This window comes from Hippoglossus hippoglossus, chromosome 10 (genome assembly GCF_009819705.1).
Source record: "Hippoglossus hippoglossus isolate fHipHip1 chromosome 10, fHipHip1.pri, whole genome shotgun sequence".
Classification (NCBI taxonomy): Eukaryota; Metazoa; Chordata; class Actinopteri; order Pleuronectiformes; family Pleuronectidae; genus Hippoglossus; species Hippoglossus hippoglossus.
In genome coordinates this window covers 16,901,582-16,916,738 of record NC_047160.1, presented here as the reverse complement: position 1 = coordinate 16,916,738, position 15,157 = coordinate 16,901,582, and the positions used below count along the sequence as shown (strand labels likewise).

General features: G+C 42.8%; 1 protein-coding gene across 4 annotated transcripts in view; it reads right to left on the bottom strand.

Moving 5' to 3' along the window:
* Positions 1–15,157, bottom strand: part of LOC117769153 (A disintegrin and metalloproteinase with thrombospondin motifs 2-like) — a 112,978-nt gene that overhangs the window by 46,220 nt on the left and 51,601 nt on the right. The gene's annotated exons all lie outside the window — the stretch shown is intronic.

Genomic DNA, 15,157 nt, shown 5'->3' with positions numbered 1-15,157 from the left:
AGAAACTTCAACCTCAGAGGGTTAGACTAGTGTGAGTTAGTGAGAAGCCTCCACGTTTATCTCTTCCGATCTAACCTCTGCTCATTCTTTACTCATCATCCCATCTCTATCTTCTGTCCTGTTTATCTGTCTGATATTAGAAGCCTTTTATACCTCTGAGTATTAAGGCTTCATGCATCCTTTAAATCCACAAGAGGGCAGCGCAGAATTGAGAATTTCTGATGACAATAAACATGGCAACGGTGGAGGAGGTTGTGACAATGCCAAGTTCTTCTCTGTACTGGTGCAAAGTAACATCAAATAGATGCTTTTAGTTTGGTACCAACTTTTAAAAGCTGCGTCTCAATTCAGGGGCTGTATCCTTTGGAGGACGAGTTCTACGCGGGCCAAAATGATCGCCTCCTTTGTGGGCCAGCAAGACTGCGAAGGCCAAACTGAAATGAGACAGTCTTGTCTACAGATGCTTTCCGTGGTCGGCGTCATCAGGTCTTCCCGCTTTTATTGTTGTTGCCAAACAATAGAACTGAAGTTGGACAGGAGAATGTGTAACATTAGCTGTTCAGTTCATTTGAAGCATGATGCTCAAACATAGGACGTCTTGTCACTTGCCAGCGCCATTACCTCTTTGACAGTTCGTGAGTGAAGCACAATGAATCCTGGGATAGGTCAAAGGCTCCCCGTTTGAGCCTTTGTTTCTCGGGGATGGAAGGACGCATTTGTCGGCTGCATTTGTCAGATCTTTCGTTCTTTCGTTCAGAAAACCTAAACAACTACGGACAAAATGAAGGCTCGTGGGAAACTAATACGTTTCCCATGTAGTTGGAGCCTACGTATCTAGCGTTGAGCATAAATTAGCCTTTATTGGTTAATCTCCACAGATGACAAACAGCATACGTAAGGCAGAGAAGTCGGACACATCTGACACACACCTTATACTTAGGCATATGCCCATTCATCCTGCTTCACATCACTAAACTAGGAGATGAATTATGACCTACAAATGGTGTCTGGTGAGAGAGAGCAGCATCTACACACACTTGATATCAAATGCGCAGATCAAGTGGGAGGAATTATGGAAGAATTCCGGCTTGAACTTGGCTTCATCCTCATGACTCAAGTGTACGTGAGTCATTCTTCAGTAAGGAGGAAACCTGGCTACGAATCATTATGGAAGGGAGGCCAGAGGTGAGTCAAGAGCAGGGAAATTGTAGAGGGAGTTTGTATGTTTGGTATTTTTTCAGCAAAGCCAGTTCAATGTACTTGAATTCGATAATGATTTCTGTACACTGAAGGAAGTTCTCCAACTGTGATGTTTTGTCTTTTTCTTTTCTTCCTGTCTGCGCGATGCAGAAGTGGGATTGTGTACAGAGGCGGACTCAACCATTAGGCAAAGGTCCGCAATTGCCTTGGGCCCCGAACTACCAGGGGCCCCATAAAACACCTAATAAAGTTATGGTTAAGATAATTTTTTTTACTCTTCGTTAATACATTTCTTCATTCTAAAATTCCATACGCTAAAATGGTAAATAGTATCTCAGGAGCCCCCCTCCCCCCTCAGTCCCCACTACAATGGACTATTCCATGAGCGGGTCCACGGAAGTGATTCAGGGCGTAAACACAAACTGACCACATTTTTTATTGGGATTATTTAGATGACAAATTTACGATCATGTGTTTAGTTATTAATCGATGGTGTCGGATCATGTCTGCGTATCTCTCCGGTCACTTTAACACTGAATCCAGCTGTTCACGTCACGTCTCGTGTTTTACTGAGCCGTAAAATGTTGACGAGTCATTTTTCGTGATGTTTAAATGCTGCCTCATAAACTCTGGAGCGAATCAAACAAACACTAAGTTACTTCATGTACTGATCGGGTCCTAATAACTAGTGAAGGTGGAGAGAGAGCAGGTCAGAGTGGAGGAGGACACAGAAACTCCAGCTCGGTGCAAACCAACTGCAGCTTCTGCTCTGATCATGAAGCAGCTGTGATCAGAGAGAAACTCTGTGTTTTCACTGTTTCCACTGTTCTTCAACAAAGTCACTAGTTTTCACTCGCTCCTGCTATTTCACATGGTGGTCCATGATGATTAAAAAAACGTGAGCGCGTTTTAAAGAGAAAGACGTGAAAATAAAAACATCCAAGGGAGAGTAAGAGAAAGACAGGGACAAAGAGAAATGGTAATAATTTTTAAAAGTATATTTTGTTATTATTTCTGTAACTCCATAAATGACCTCGTATTGTCTTGTGTGTTATCTTCTCACTTAATTAAAACAAGATATAAGACTGACGCCCATCATCAACATCAATCAGATATCCTGCTGAAAACCAAAGTAATAGATTACAGATCTTCCATGTGAATGGACAATACGGTACATTCTTATTGTACAGAGATCATATTGTTTATGAAAATAAGATTTCACTGTGAGTGCATTTGTTAAACTATTAATATGTTTTGTTGGGTTTGGAAGAGGTTACAAGTAGGACTTTCCCCGGATGTAGAGGGCCCCATGCCTGTTTTCGCCTTGGGCCCCCAAATTGCTAAATCCGCCACTGATTGTGTAGGTGGACGTCTGCTGCTTTAATCACTTTGCGCCTACATTTTAACAAATATCTGACCAGTTTCACAACATTACATAGAGTGTTAACGACAGCCAGAGCTGGAAGAGAGTGTGTGGCACGCTCTGCCATTTGTAACAGTGGTTATCCAGTTATTCAAGAAAAAAATAATTCCTAATGTAATCAAGTAAATCTGTATGAAATCTACGACACTAAATTACAAGGGATAGATGACAGATGGACAGTTCAGGGAAAAGAAAGAAAAAACAGAGGAATCGAGGTCAAAAGGATAAAACAAGGGCAAGAAAAGGGAGGAGTTGAGCTGCTGTGTGTAAAGCAGCGTGTGAGTAGAAGTAACACACATTTGTGATCACAAGCCAGAACTATGGGGTTTGTCGGCTTGACTGGGAGCCCTTTCAGAAATCTCCCAGAGTTCCGAGCAGCGGCAGGAATGCTGGAGAACGAGAAGGATCACAGGGGGAGCGTGGGTAATATGCCAGGGATGGGAACTAACTTTTCTCCGGCGTCAGCACATCTGCTGCGGCGGATGATCCATCTCCCTCTCATCGCCACAGAGCGATACTGTGACAGCACACACACGACACCGAAGACTTGCCAGCACGCTCGGTAATTCAGCGTGTCTCAGCGTGATTGTGACCACAGCTGCAGTGGACACGTTACATGAAAGCAAAAGGGATTCCACAGTCAGTTCCTCCAGACTGTGTAAACCAGTGGCTCAACTACATCACAGGCTCCCCCCCCCCCCCCCCCCCTCCTGCCGGGCTCTCTAAGCAGCATCAAGCAAACACTGCAAAGTAAATCTAATCTGAATAATGTCGAATTTTGTGGGTATTTTTTACCCCTGACAAGGAAACTTTTCCTCTGCATTTGTTTAGTCTATTAGCAGCATTACACCAAAACCACTAGACCAAACCACCAGCTTTAAATTCTGGTGTGGATCTGTATCTGGAGGCAAATCCAGGAATTTTATTCCACCCCATAACATTGAGTTTTGAAGATTTTCACTGATTTCCCAAACAAATCAGACATATTTTGGGGACTGATGTCTGTGTGCAGCTCGGTGCAGCTGGACTATTGGGCCTTGGCGGAGGTATGAGCTCTACTGAAGGCTATTCTATTCGCATATATTTTCATAGATACAGTGAAAGGGAAGAGGGTGAGAGCAAAGGGAGAGACACAGAGTAAAGTTGAACCTGTGGTATGTGTCCCAACTATTCGGTTATCGAGTCCCCCCCCCCCCTGGTTAACGTAGATTTCACACCAGAAGATGAAGAACAAGCGTCTTTGCTAGATTCAGACCGATGCAATTGTCATTTTTCCATTCAGTTCCCGTTATATAGAGATTATGCACTTGAGCGTTCATGGGTTTGTTGGTCTTAAAATGAAGTGTGGTAATGTGCATTGCTATTATGAGGCAGCGGAATGCGATTTTGACAACAAAAGTCTAATGTTATTTTATCTGTGATAGCAAAATACGTCTACATGTGTGGATTTGCATCGTACGGACACTCTGCTCGTTTCAAACACAGATGATCTGCTCGTGGGCAAAGTGAAAGTTCCTCCACTAAGTAGCCCTTTCTCTTACTACCTAGCATATTCACAGTTTAGATATGAATCTGCCATAGTGCACAAGAGCTTTTAACGGGAATCTTTATTGCATGTTACGCCCAAAACACACCCATGATTAATGAAGACACTAAGTACAACCTCTTGAATCATAAGTCTGGCGCTGCGTTCTTCTGCCCTGTCGTTAAACTAGCAAAACTGGATTAGCATACGTCCTGAATGTACTCACGGCATTTGCTTTTCACCGCGCACTTAGACCGTTACAACAGAGCCGAGTAAACTTCACATCACAAATTCACTTTGTGTAAATTTATTGTCAGACAAGTTACTCTTTTTTTTAAGTCCCCATAAAAAGGAAACATATGTGCAAACTGCTCATTACCAATTCAAAATAATGTATTCCATAGCAACTCCTGACAGTTTCAGTATAATTGATATGTTGCACTACTTAAAGGTTTTAATACACCTTTTTTCTCCTTGCTCTGACTATGTCTGAGTAGTATTTTCAGTATTTTGCCTTGAAGGGCACCTTCAGGTTACTGCATGTGAGGCTGATTGAGTTCTTGGCCTTTGTGTCCATCCTTTATGATTTATGTTGTAATGGTTATGTTTAAGCAATTTGAAACACTTAATGTCAGGGAAAGACTGGTCCTGGTTAAAAAGTATATGCACAGTGATATTTTTTTCCCAAGAATTTCACCAAAATTACAGCCAAAAAGTGTTTTGGATTCATTTCATTAATTACAGTTTGTAGTGTATGGGCATTGACTGGGACTGACAGAGTTTAAGAAAGACATCCGTGCAGGTAAGATTTGAAACATCAGTTTTTTCATTCTATTGTGTTTTTTTTCTTTTGTGGTCCTCAAGGTGATGTTAACATGTGCACAGTAACGTTGCACGTGTGCACTACACACATGTACACAACCACACAGTGGACTGACTAACCCGCTCTATAAGCCATTACTTCACTCCACCACAATTCGTAATTCTGTTGTATCGCGAAAACGAGTAATACTTAATTTAGGAGTAATATTAAGGGTAATCTGCTATAATAAACAAAATCGCTACACATGTTACTATTGAATGTACAATGCCACTCAATTACAATTAATTATGGTATCCATTTCTCGATGAGGCATATCGCCTTGCTCGGCTTCTCAGCAACTCAACAGAGGCTTAATCATGCTGCTGCGGCCACAATACACAGGGTGTGAACAGAGTGTGTGAGACAAGAAAAACACAATTAAAAAGTGTCATTAGATGATTGTAGCCCTGAAAAATGAAGACTAATAACTCAGCCTTTAGTGAGCCTCCGACCGACACTGTTACTGTAATTGCTCCACACATGCATACATCATTAAAGGTCAGGGATCAACGACATCAGGACAAACACGACACGACCCGTCTGGATGTGACAGTCACTCCGGTTCATCGGGTGCAGTAAACAGAATGACAAATATGTATTTTCAGCTCCTGCTAAGCTCTAAGCAGGCTTTGTTTTCTCCTCCCTCTCTCTATCCTCTCATCTCTGCCGCCTTTCTCCACTTTTATTTGAGCTAAATCTGAATGTATCAGAATAATGCCACAAGACATGTCAGCCAGTGGGAGAGAGAAACTGAGGACATTGTCGGAAATGATTGGAAATTCTCTTCTCCTCATCTGACTGCTCTTAGCGAGATCCACCAGATCCTCACATTTAAGGTGATAAATCTAAAAAAAAAGTATGATACTATGATAAAACTAATATGCTCCATCCATCAATGACCTGTCCGACCCGTTTTTTTTTACGTACGAACTGTCTGAGCCATTAGTGTGTGTCCTCGATGCTCATGGCTCGTATTGTAGACATCATTGAACGAAGAAGCATGGGCCTGTGTTTTATTCAATTAAACCTCCCTAGGGGGCGCAGCAGCAAATGAACTGCAGCCTAACAAACTCCCACCTCCACACATCACTCTGCTAATCAGACAGCAGCCATGAGGCGCACACCCCACTTTGACAATTTCCTTCTCGCTACACGGAGCGCTGTGCATTATTGCCACCGTGCAAACAGAAATGTAGCCTGGCTTTGTTTGTGACAACCACAGATTAGTTTTCAAAACTAATTTAAAAATAAAATGTAGAGCCCATGCTTAGAAGTGAAGGCAGAGCGATGCTGTGGCAAAACTTGGTACATTATCAAAATGCTAAAAAGTTTTATATTATCATTTATATTATCTTATATATTTAGATAAACCTAATTTAGCTTTGGGTTTAAACAATCATTTCTGCTGGAGACATTGAGTTTTTCATCAAATTAAAATGTATTGATTTGTTTTCAAATAGTCCAAGGTCAACAGATCTCAACATGTAAGAAGCCATTGCAGATAAGAAGTGCTAATGGTGCTGATGGTGCAGCTACTGCATGAGGTCACATGTCACCAGATGGAACTGGGTGAACTCCTTCAATCCATGAAGATCTTTTGATACAATTAAAAGATCAAGAGGTTAATTTTTAGAAAGTATAAAGGCAAACCTCAGTTTCTTGCTCCTTGATATTTCTGTTTTTAGGATTTAAAAGAAAATTAAAAATACACATTTTCATGCAAATAGATTTCATCACAGACACAAACATCTAAGAGGGCGAAACCACACACTTTTCCATGACTCTAATGATTTTGCACTTGAGGAACATGTTTACTCCTCACTGAAGGAGATAACTACTACACAAACACACACAAACACACACACACACACACACATACGGACACACACTCACACACACACACAGACAGAGTGGAGAAACTGCAGTAATAGCAGTGAAAGTATTTGGGTCTCCAGAGCAATGAAAGCCTCATTCACATGAGAGGCTCCATTAACCTCTGAATCTGCTGCCACAGTATTACATCCTCTTACACGACTACATTAACCAACTGTTTTGTGTTCTAGTGAGTGGCTGCTCATATACCGAGGACCATTATTTTGCAGTTTAAAGGCCCTGCATGCCCTGGTGTTTTTATTCCTTATTCTGGCTGATTAGAGCTGAGTTTATCTTGATGCTGGGTGGAGCCGTGCTGGCAGTCACCGAACTGTACGATCATGATAAAGGTTTAAATCTCCCTTTGACGTGGAGCTACAATCAAGACAAAATAACAGAAAATATTGTTTTTTTCCCCACCATGGTTGTATAGAAGCTTTAACGTGAGAAAACAATGTCCTGCTCAAGTGTGCACATCAAGGAAGCTTATTCAGCGACGGCAGCAGCTCCCACACTTCTCTGAGTAGCGCCAGATTTAACGCAGTGTGTGTGTGTGTGTGTGTGTGTGTGTGTGTGTGTGTGAGTGTGTATGTGTGCGTGCATACAGAGTGTGCGGCCCTGTGACAGTAGTGGGAGGAAGGAAGTCACACGCCATCTCATCTTCCATGAGCTTCTGTCCCTGAGGTTGACTGGTTACATAACTGATGCTAACACAGAACACTGGGCACCTCCAGGGAGGTCTGTTGCATGTAATTGTAGTCACATAACTGTACCTGCTGAGTGTGTGCGAACCCCATGGCTTACTTAATAATTAACATTCTATGATATTATTATATTATATACACAATCATAGTCCAGATACTTTGTGTTGCTCTTAAAATTTCATGTATGATGATTTTATTTTCTAAAAATGATGATTTACATCATAGGCCGAGTAGGTTTACTGGCCTTGTTATCAATTAAACATAATTATCTTATTTATTTATTATTTTAAACCAAGCATATAAACTATTTCTCCGTTCCACAGTTAAAAGTTTCTCTCCTGACATTTATTAAACCACTAAAAACTCATCTCTGTGCCACAAAATGACATATTTAAAAGGCTCCCCCCCCCCCCCCCCCTCTAAAATAAAATCCCTTCATGGCCTTGAAAAGGTTTGGATGTAACTCTACACCTTTGCCTCATTTAGTATTCACAGATTTATGAATATGCAAAGTAGCCCCAGCTTTAAGCCCTCAGCTGCTCGCCTGCAGCCCCGACTCCGCTCGTCGAACACACAAACCTGCTGCTGCTTGTTTTCTGTTTTGTTTCAGTGGGCTGCACGACGGTGAGCAGTAATACTGGAGTCACACACGCAGAAAATAACTCAGAAAGATATAGAAATAGAGGATATATCGTACAGGGTTGCCAATACGAGTTGATGTGTCAGAATGATAATGTGCGTCATGTTTCACTCTCTACAATTATAGAGACATAATGGTCATAAATCACACGAGACCTTTGCTTGATTACGTTATTTAACAGTTCCGAATGTTTGAAAAACTTTGGTCCCGATCTCCAGCTCTGACTTAGCTAACTATAAATTAGCTTGCAAAATACTGATGTTTAACTCACTGTCCTCCTCCACGTAAAAGATGGTCAAACCAAAGCCCGGCACCGCAAGTTGACGAGATTGGTTCCCTAAGTATGTGAATTATGGAACTCTGGCTGTCTGATTTGTCTTTTTCTTTTGACACTTCACTGGTACTCTGCAGTTCAAAGGTCAGCCAAAAGCATTGGCTGCTTATTTTGCTCGATAATATTTATTGTATCCTATAAAAACACCATTTGTATATTTTAACATTGGTAAAAAGTTAGTTTTCGTTAAAGGGGGTCGTTAGGAAGAAAAAAAAAGACTCCGACTAATCACCTGTTTAAGAGTAGACAGATATACCATCTAATGATACGGTTTTACAATGTAATCATACACACACATACATTTTAAATATTCTAACCCAACATTTAATCCCTGTTCTATATCAATAATCCTTCTCAAAGCCTTAACTATATAGTGACGTGATCCCCATCACCAGACAACAATGTTAAACTCCCTGTGGCAGATTGAGAAACTTTAGCTCTGATGCTACTCACAACTTGATCCTGAACTCTGGTCGTGCACGCCGATTACTGTTCACTGTAAATATCAAAATACAAGGACACGCACTATGTGGCAGGATGTTTAAGTCAAGAGTCTGTTTCTGAAAATATGACAGAGATCCAGCCGAGGCTCAGAAGGTGCTAATCTTTTCAAAACACTATGATCACCCTAATTATAGTGACGCTCTCTCAATCACTGAGGCTGTAATAACACTATTCCTCTTCATCCCTCAGAGGCTTCCCTTCCTCTCCACCTCATCCTCTACTCACTCTCTCTCTTTGTCTCACAGACAGACAGAAACCAACACACACAGACACACACACACACACACAGACACACAGACACGCACACACAGACGGTGTGTGTGGGTCAGTGCAGCAGTGACAGCTGCAGACAGGAGCAGGGGTCAGCCGCACCCTGCTATTATCCCCGGAGTCCTGCTCTTTTTAAAGGCAGCGCTGGGGCACACAGAGTGACGGCTCATTGGAGGGCCTGCTGGGAGCTTACTAGCAGGTGAAGAGTCGGATGAGCCAGAGGGAGAAACCACACAAAGGGACACCGCGCAGGCACACTCACAAATACACACTTACACACCAGCAGACGCACGAATGCTGTCAGTCAGTCATGGGTAAAACAGGCAAGAAAAAAAACCTGCAAACGCACGGGGGAGCACACACACACGCAGCAATGCATGACTGCGTACACACGCACACACACACACACACATGCTCAGTGTGGTAATAAGCCAGTCGTGCTCTCCAGGGATAGAGCCAGTGGCCACATAGTGGGAGAGAGGAAGCAGCTGTCTGCTGGAATACTTCCCCTCCTAGCACTGTAATTTCCTCCCAGAGGCACACCTGGGCCAGCACTCGTTCACACATATATACTGTATCTGTGTGTGTGTGCGATGTATACGTGAGAGTGTGTGCACCTGTTTTGTCTTTTGTGTACGTGTGCTTCTGCTCGGCTGAAAGCACGCCTGGTTATGCACTGATGCACACTGCTGATCCGAAGTGGATCCCTGCTGCCCAATATCACACTCAAATTATAGAAAATTACACGTTATTCTTTCCAGAAAACATATGTTTCGTTAAAAATGCAAGCTGTGAAACGGCGTATGGTGCCGCTGATCAGCTGACCTGAAATCAGCGACGGCAACGGCTGCCACAATGTGGCCAGAACTAAACAAACTGCTGATCTGAGACCAGTGCCTTGTTATAAACTGCTTTAATGTGTCGTGTTTGATGTGTTTAAAGTGTTTTAAAATCATTGTGTATAAGTCTTAACTGAGTAATTGTCAATTAACACATTCTTCGGAACACTATTTAAATTTATTCTGGGCTGCTATCTTTAGCTTCACAGCACATATTTAACGTTGAACCGCACTATAATGGTTCACAGAAGTTTATGTTTCCAGATTCTGAAACTTTTTCTTGCTATAAATGCTCAGCCCCAGGCAGGCGAGCCCTGGTGGATGACATTGTTTACATAGGCTAAACTGTGAAGGAGTTCCCCTCCAAGAAGTACTTATTTTCAACAGCAGACTAAACGCTCCTGAACTCATTCATACCAGAGGGCTTAGAGACAGACATCTTTGCTTCAGGGTGAAAAGCAAGACACTGCTGGAATGGGAATATGTTGCTTCGGGAACTGGGCTCGATACTTGAACAAATCACTAATCTGGCAAACTGTGAAGAGGGAATCTTTAGGAGTCAGATAATCCGACAGGTTAGGAACAAGTCAACAGTTTACTGAGGCTGCATGATTTAAATCATAAATCGGGAGGTGAGCGCAACTGAAAAGTCAATGCACAGGAAAGTTGTGTGGACGGCAGAGTTTTTCATTTATAATTACTATAATGCAGTGTCTGTTCTACACATGCCATGTTTGGAATGGTCTGTGAAACGAAATTACTGTTCACGTGCGTCGGTTTCATCTAAGTTTGAATTTTTTACTTGAACGGTGTAATTTTTTCATATATCGCATGTCGAATGTGAATCTTCAGACCCAAGTTCAAAACTTTTCAAATTTTTCAATTCAGCTCGATATATTAAGCGTTGCAGCGACAAAACAAACGTTGTGCTTTCACTTGATTCTCTGGATGTGGCTGGCAGGTTGGAGATCAGCACCCGTGAATGTCTGTGTCAGTCCAATATGGTGAAATAAAAAACATTCTAATCATGAAAATGATCCGGTGGGAAAGATTTTATTGCCGCCAGTTGTCGACCACAACTGCAGTTTACCCGAGGACATCGAAGACATGTGCCAATTGCCTGTTAGCACGCTGCCCGGCCGCCACTGACTGCAAGGTGCTGTTTGCCTGTTAATTCACATTTTATTAATATTGAATATTTTGCATGTCCAAATCGCACCAAATTCGACACTCGACTTCCTCGGGCCCTTAACGACACACAAGTCAAGTGTGATACGGATAAAGAGGAAGAGATGTGAGCCACAGACAGAGATTTCTGGTTGGTAGATAGAAGATATATACTGGTCACCTTTGTTTTCACGTCGGTTGGTCTCACTACTCCTGTTCTTTAAGACCTCATATACCTCAGACCCTACACCAAAGGACAAAGTTTAGAGGATGTTCTTGGCACAATCCCTTAAATAGGCCTTGGGTGACGTCAGAGGAATGTCACCTTCCGAGTGTTTTCAGGAGGCTATTTGGGATTCCAACAAGAGTCACGCTGTACTGCAAAGTGTCGGCTGCCCCCCCCCACCCATCCCCTTGTTACACTCTGAGGATGGGGCCGTCTATGAGTTGTGTACGTGTGTTTGCTCACATCTCTAAGTGCTTAAACACGAGTCTCCTCTTAAAACCTTGCACCGTTCGACTATCCTCGTGTCAGACGGGCAGAGGCAGATGGGAACAAGACGGAAAAGTGAGGAGCGAGAGAGCGAGAGAGGTGGAGAGAGAGAGAGAGAGTGGGTTCTCGAGGGAGGCCCCTTCATTTTCCGGATGCGAGAGGCAGACATTAAGCTGCAGTGACTAGCACCGCTGGCCTCTGTCTGACCCTCTCCAACTTCCTCTCAGTCCAGGCTGATGCTGACGCGTCACAGTATCAGCGCCGTGTGATGAGGCTACAGCAACGACGACACAACACTGACCTAACAACTTCACGCCAGCCCGGGACAATAAAGCACAACCGAACAAAACATACGACAACAGCACAGGGCAGCAGCGCCTCAGGGGGGGTGAGACAAATCCAGGGTTTTGTGCAGACGCATCAGGTCCCGTGTAGCTGCCTCAGTCCTCCGCCCAGTGGCAGCCCACCACCTAATTGCAATCTCTTTGCCCCAGAGGCTGCAGGGAGCCTCTCTGACTTGAGAACAATGCAGCTGAAATGTCAATGAAAACAAGTCGGCTGCAAAGGACTATATTTTTGTATCATAAATCCATAGCTGACTGTATACGACAGCTCAGAACAGAGCAGATGGATACCAGGGAACCAAAACATGGCGTGAAGCAGCCAATAGTGCTGCTTCTTTAGTGCAGAAAAGAGAAACGTAAAAAAGAAAAAAAGATGATGCTGAAAACTGGTGACATTTAAGCGCAATATTAATATGAGATTTGAATAAAGGTAGCAGACTAGGTGAGGGGGATTATGGGAAAAAAGCCCTCTGGTAGTCCATCTGTCTGGGCATGTCTCAGTACCCTGGACACACAGCGCTGCACTAGCACACATACGCATGCTGGTGTGCACGCAGCTGGAGCAACACACCCACACAGACAGTCCAGTCTCCCAGGACAAAACACTAAACTCCACCTTCACCGTCCAGCCTCAGAAAATAAAAGAAACACACACATGCACACATCTGCAGATGGCGGAGAGCGAGAGGAGAGTTTAGCTCGGTGAAGCTGGACAGAGACGAGACGGGGACGGAAATAAAATTAGCAGAACAGAGAGAACATTCATCAATTCCAGAGATAAAAGAAGGAGATAAAATAAAATTGTAAGAGTGGAAGTGAAGACAGATTGAAGGATTGCGCTCTGTCCGCCGAGCGAAAAATGAATGGAAATCCTTCGTTTTCCATCGCCGCAGCGATTAATTGACAAATGTGCCACATTAATAATAAAGCTTGCTCTCTCCACTTAGGACATTGATTCACACCTCCTCAGCTTACGGTGTGAGAAGCCGATCAATCTTGCTCCGTCTTCATCTCTCTTTCTCTCCTTCTTGAGCTCCTCTATTACCTTGCTAAATATAACTTCCTTCCCTCTGTCTTTAGCCAGGAAATGAGTCCAACATTCAATAACTGGCTGTGGATTGAGCACGCTCGTGCAAAGGAGATCTCCAGAAATGATTGATTGATTACTAATTAATTCACAATTTCCCTGATTGATCTATGGTTGGGGAGTGATTGTCAGAGAAAAAAGAAAATAAGAGAAGGGGACAGGATATGGTTTGATTCGAGTGGAGGATGGAGGGAGGACAGAAGCTTCAGAAGAAGAAGGGGACGAGTGTAAAGGCAGGTGGATCTATACTTTGCTTCCTAAGTGTCCATGAGCTTGTAATATTACAGTGGCAATGATGTAACAACTGGAAGGTAAAAAAACGTATGTTTACATAACGCTGTGGTCGAGAATAACCGAGACGAAGGGACAAAAGGAAAAAGAGAAGAGAAAGAAAAAGAGAGATCCACATGAAATGCTGCAGGGAGCATGTCTGTCCGTCCGTCCGTCCGTCTGTCTGTCTGTCTGCCTGTGTAGCCTTGAAAATCCCAGCACTCAAATCCAGACAACCACAGAACTCATGCCCACGCCATACGCACAAACACATACAAACACTGTGGCCGCTCCTATCCTACGCTATTGATCTGCACCCCACTCTTCATTAGAAAGAAGGATTCAAAGGCAACAAGGAGCAGTGAGATGTATTGTGTGTGTGTGTGTGTGTCTGCATGTCTGTGTGCATTCAGCATGGGTGTGTGTGTGTGTTCACAAGTATAATGATCAAGGGAGTTGTGTAAGCTGAATGTGGTTACATCCTATATGTGTCTGAGTTTCCGTATAGTTTTTTTTTTCTTCCCAGGGTGTGTGTGTGTGTGTCTGTGTGTGTGTGTGTGTGTGTGTGTGTGTGTGTATGGATGTACTGCCAGGTATCAGTAACAGTGGGAGCAGATCTGTGTTACTCTAATGCAGTCTGTCCTCACTGGGTGTTCCTATGGAAACTCTCTCTCTCTCTCTCTCTCTCCCTGTATATTATTAGACATTCTTAAATCAACTGCTCAGAATAGGAAGACACATCTCATCTATTGAAACACGCTTGTTATGAAGCAGTCGACTTGCACCTGTAAAACACGGGAGACTCCGTTCTTTGAGAATATCTTCACTGCGAGGATTAGTTTGCGATGCAGACTCTGGCCGGGGTCACAAGTGATTGACTCTCGGGCATCGGATCAGTCACAGCGATCGCTTCTACAGACACAAGCCTGAGGCGCGCATTGCAGAAGTATTTTTCCCAGCATGCCAAGCTCTTGACAATACAACAGAAAATACGGAAAATACCATTTCCGAGGAATTTTTTCTTTTCTTATTTTTAAGCATGTACGATCTGCTCTTCTGTCTCATAAGTTGTTAAGTGGATGGGACGTGTTTCACAGTGTATTATACCACTGCTCCTCTACATCCTCTCTGTTCATGTACATTAAATGTTCCACTCAGGCTTTAGATTAATAAAAGATTGGAACATGTGTTCCTGTGTTTTTTTTTGTACATGTTTGTGTTACTGTGGGGAGTTGCTGAAACAGAGTAGAACCATAAAGGGCCTTCGAAGCTGGAGACTTTCTCTGTGAAATGTACGATTAAAAAGACAATTTATTTGCTTAGGATTAAGGGTTTGAGTTAAAAATCAATAATAAATACATGGAGATTGCAAACCTCAAATTTGTGTTACTTCAGCTAAAAGATAAAGTAAAACAAAACCATGTGCGATAAATTCGTTTGATTAATTTGATTCAAGTGCAACCCCTCATCTCGTCCTCTGAGAAAATGTTTCATTATCAGTTTTAGAACTATTCACAGCCAGATTTGATTTTTCTAATTTCATTCTGAATAAATAAGTTTCCGACCGTAATACAAATGAAAACAGACGAAGAGATGAATTGTCGGGATGAAAATATGATTTTG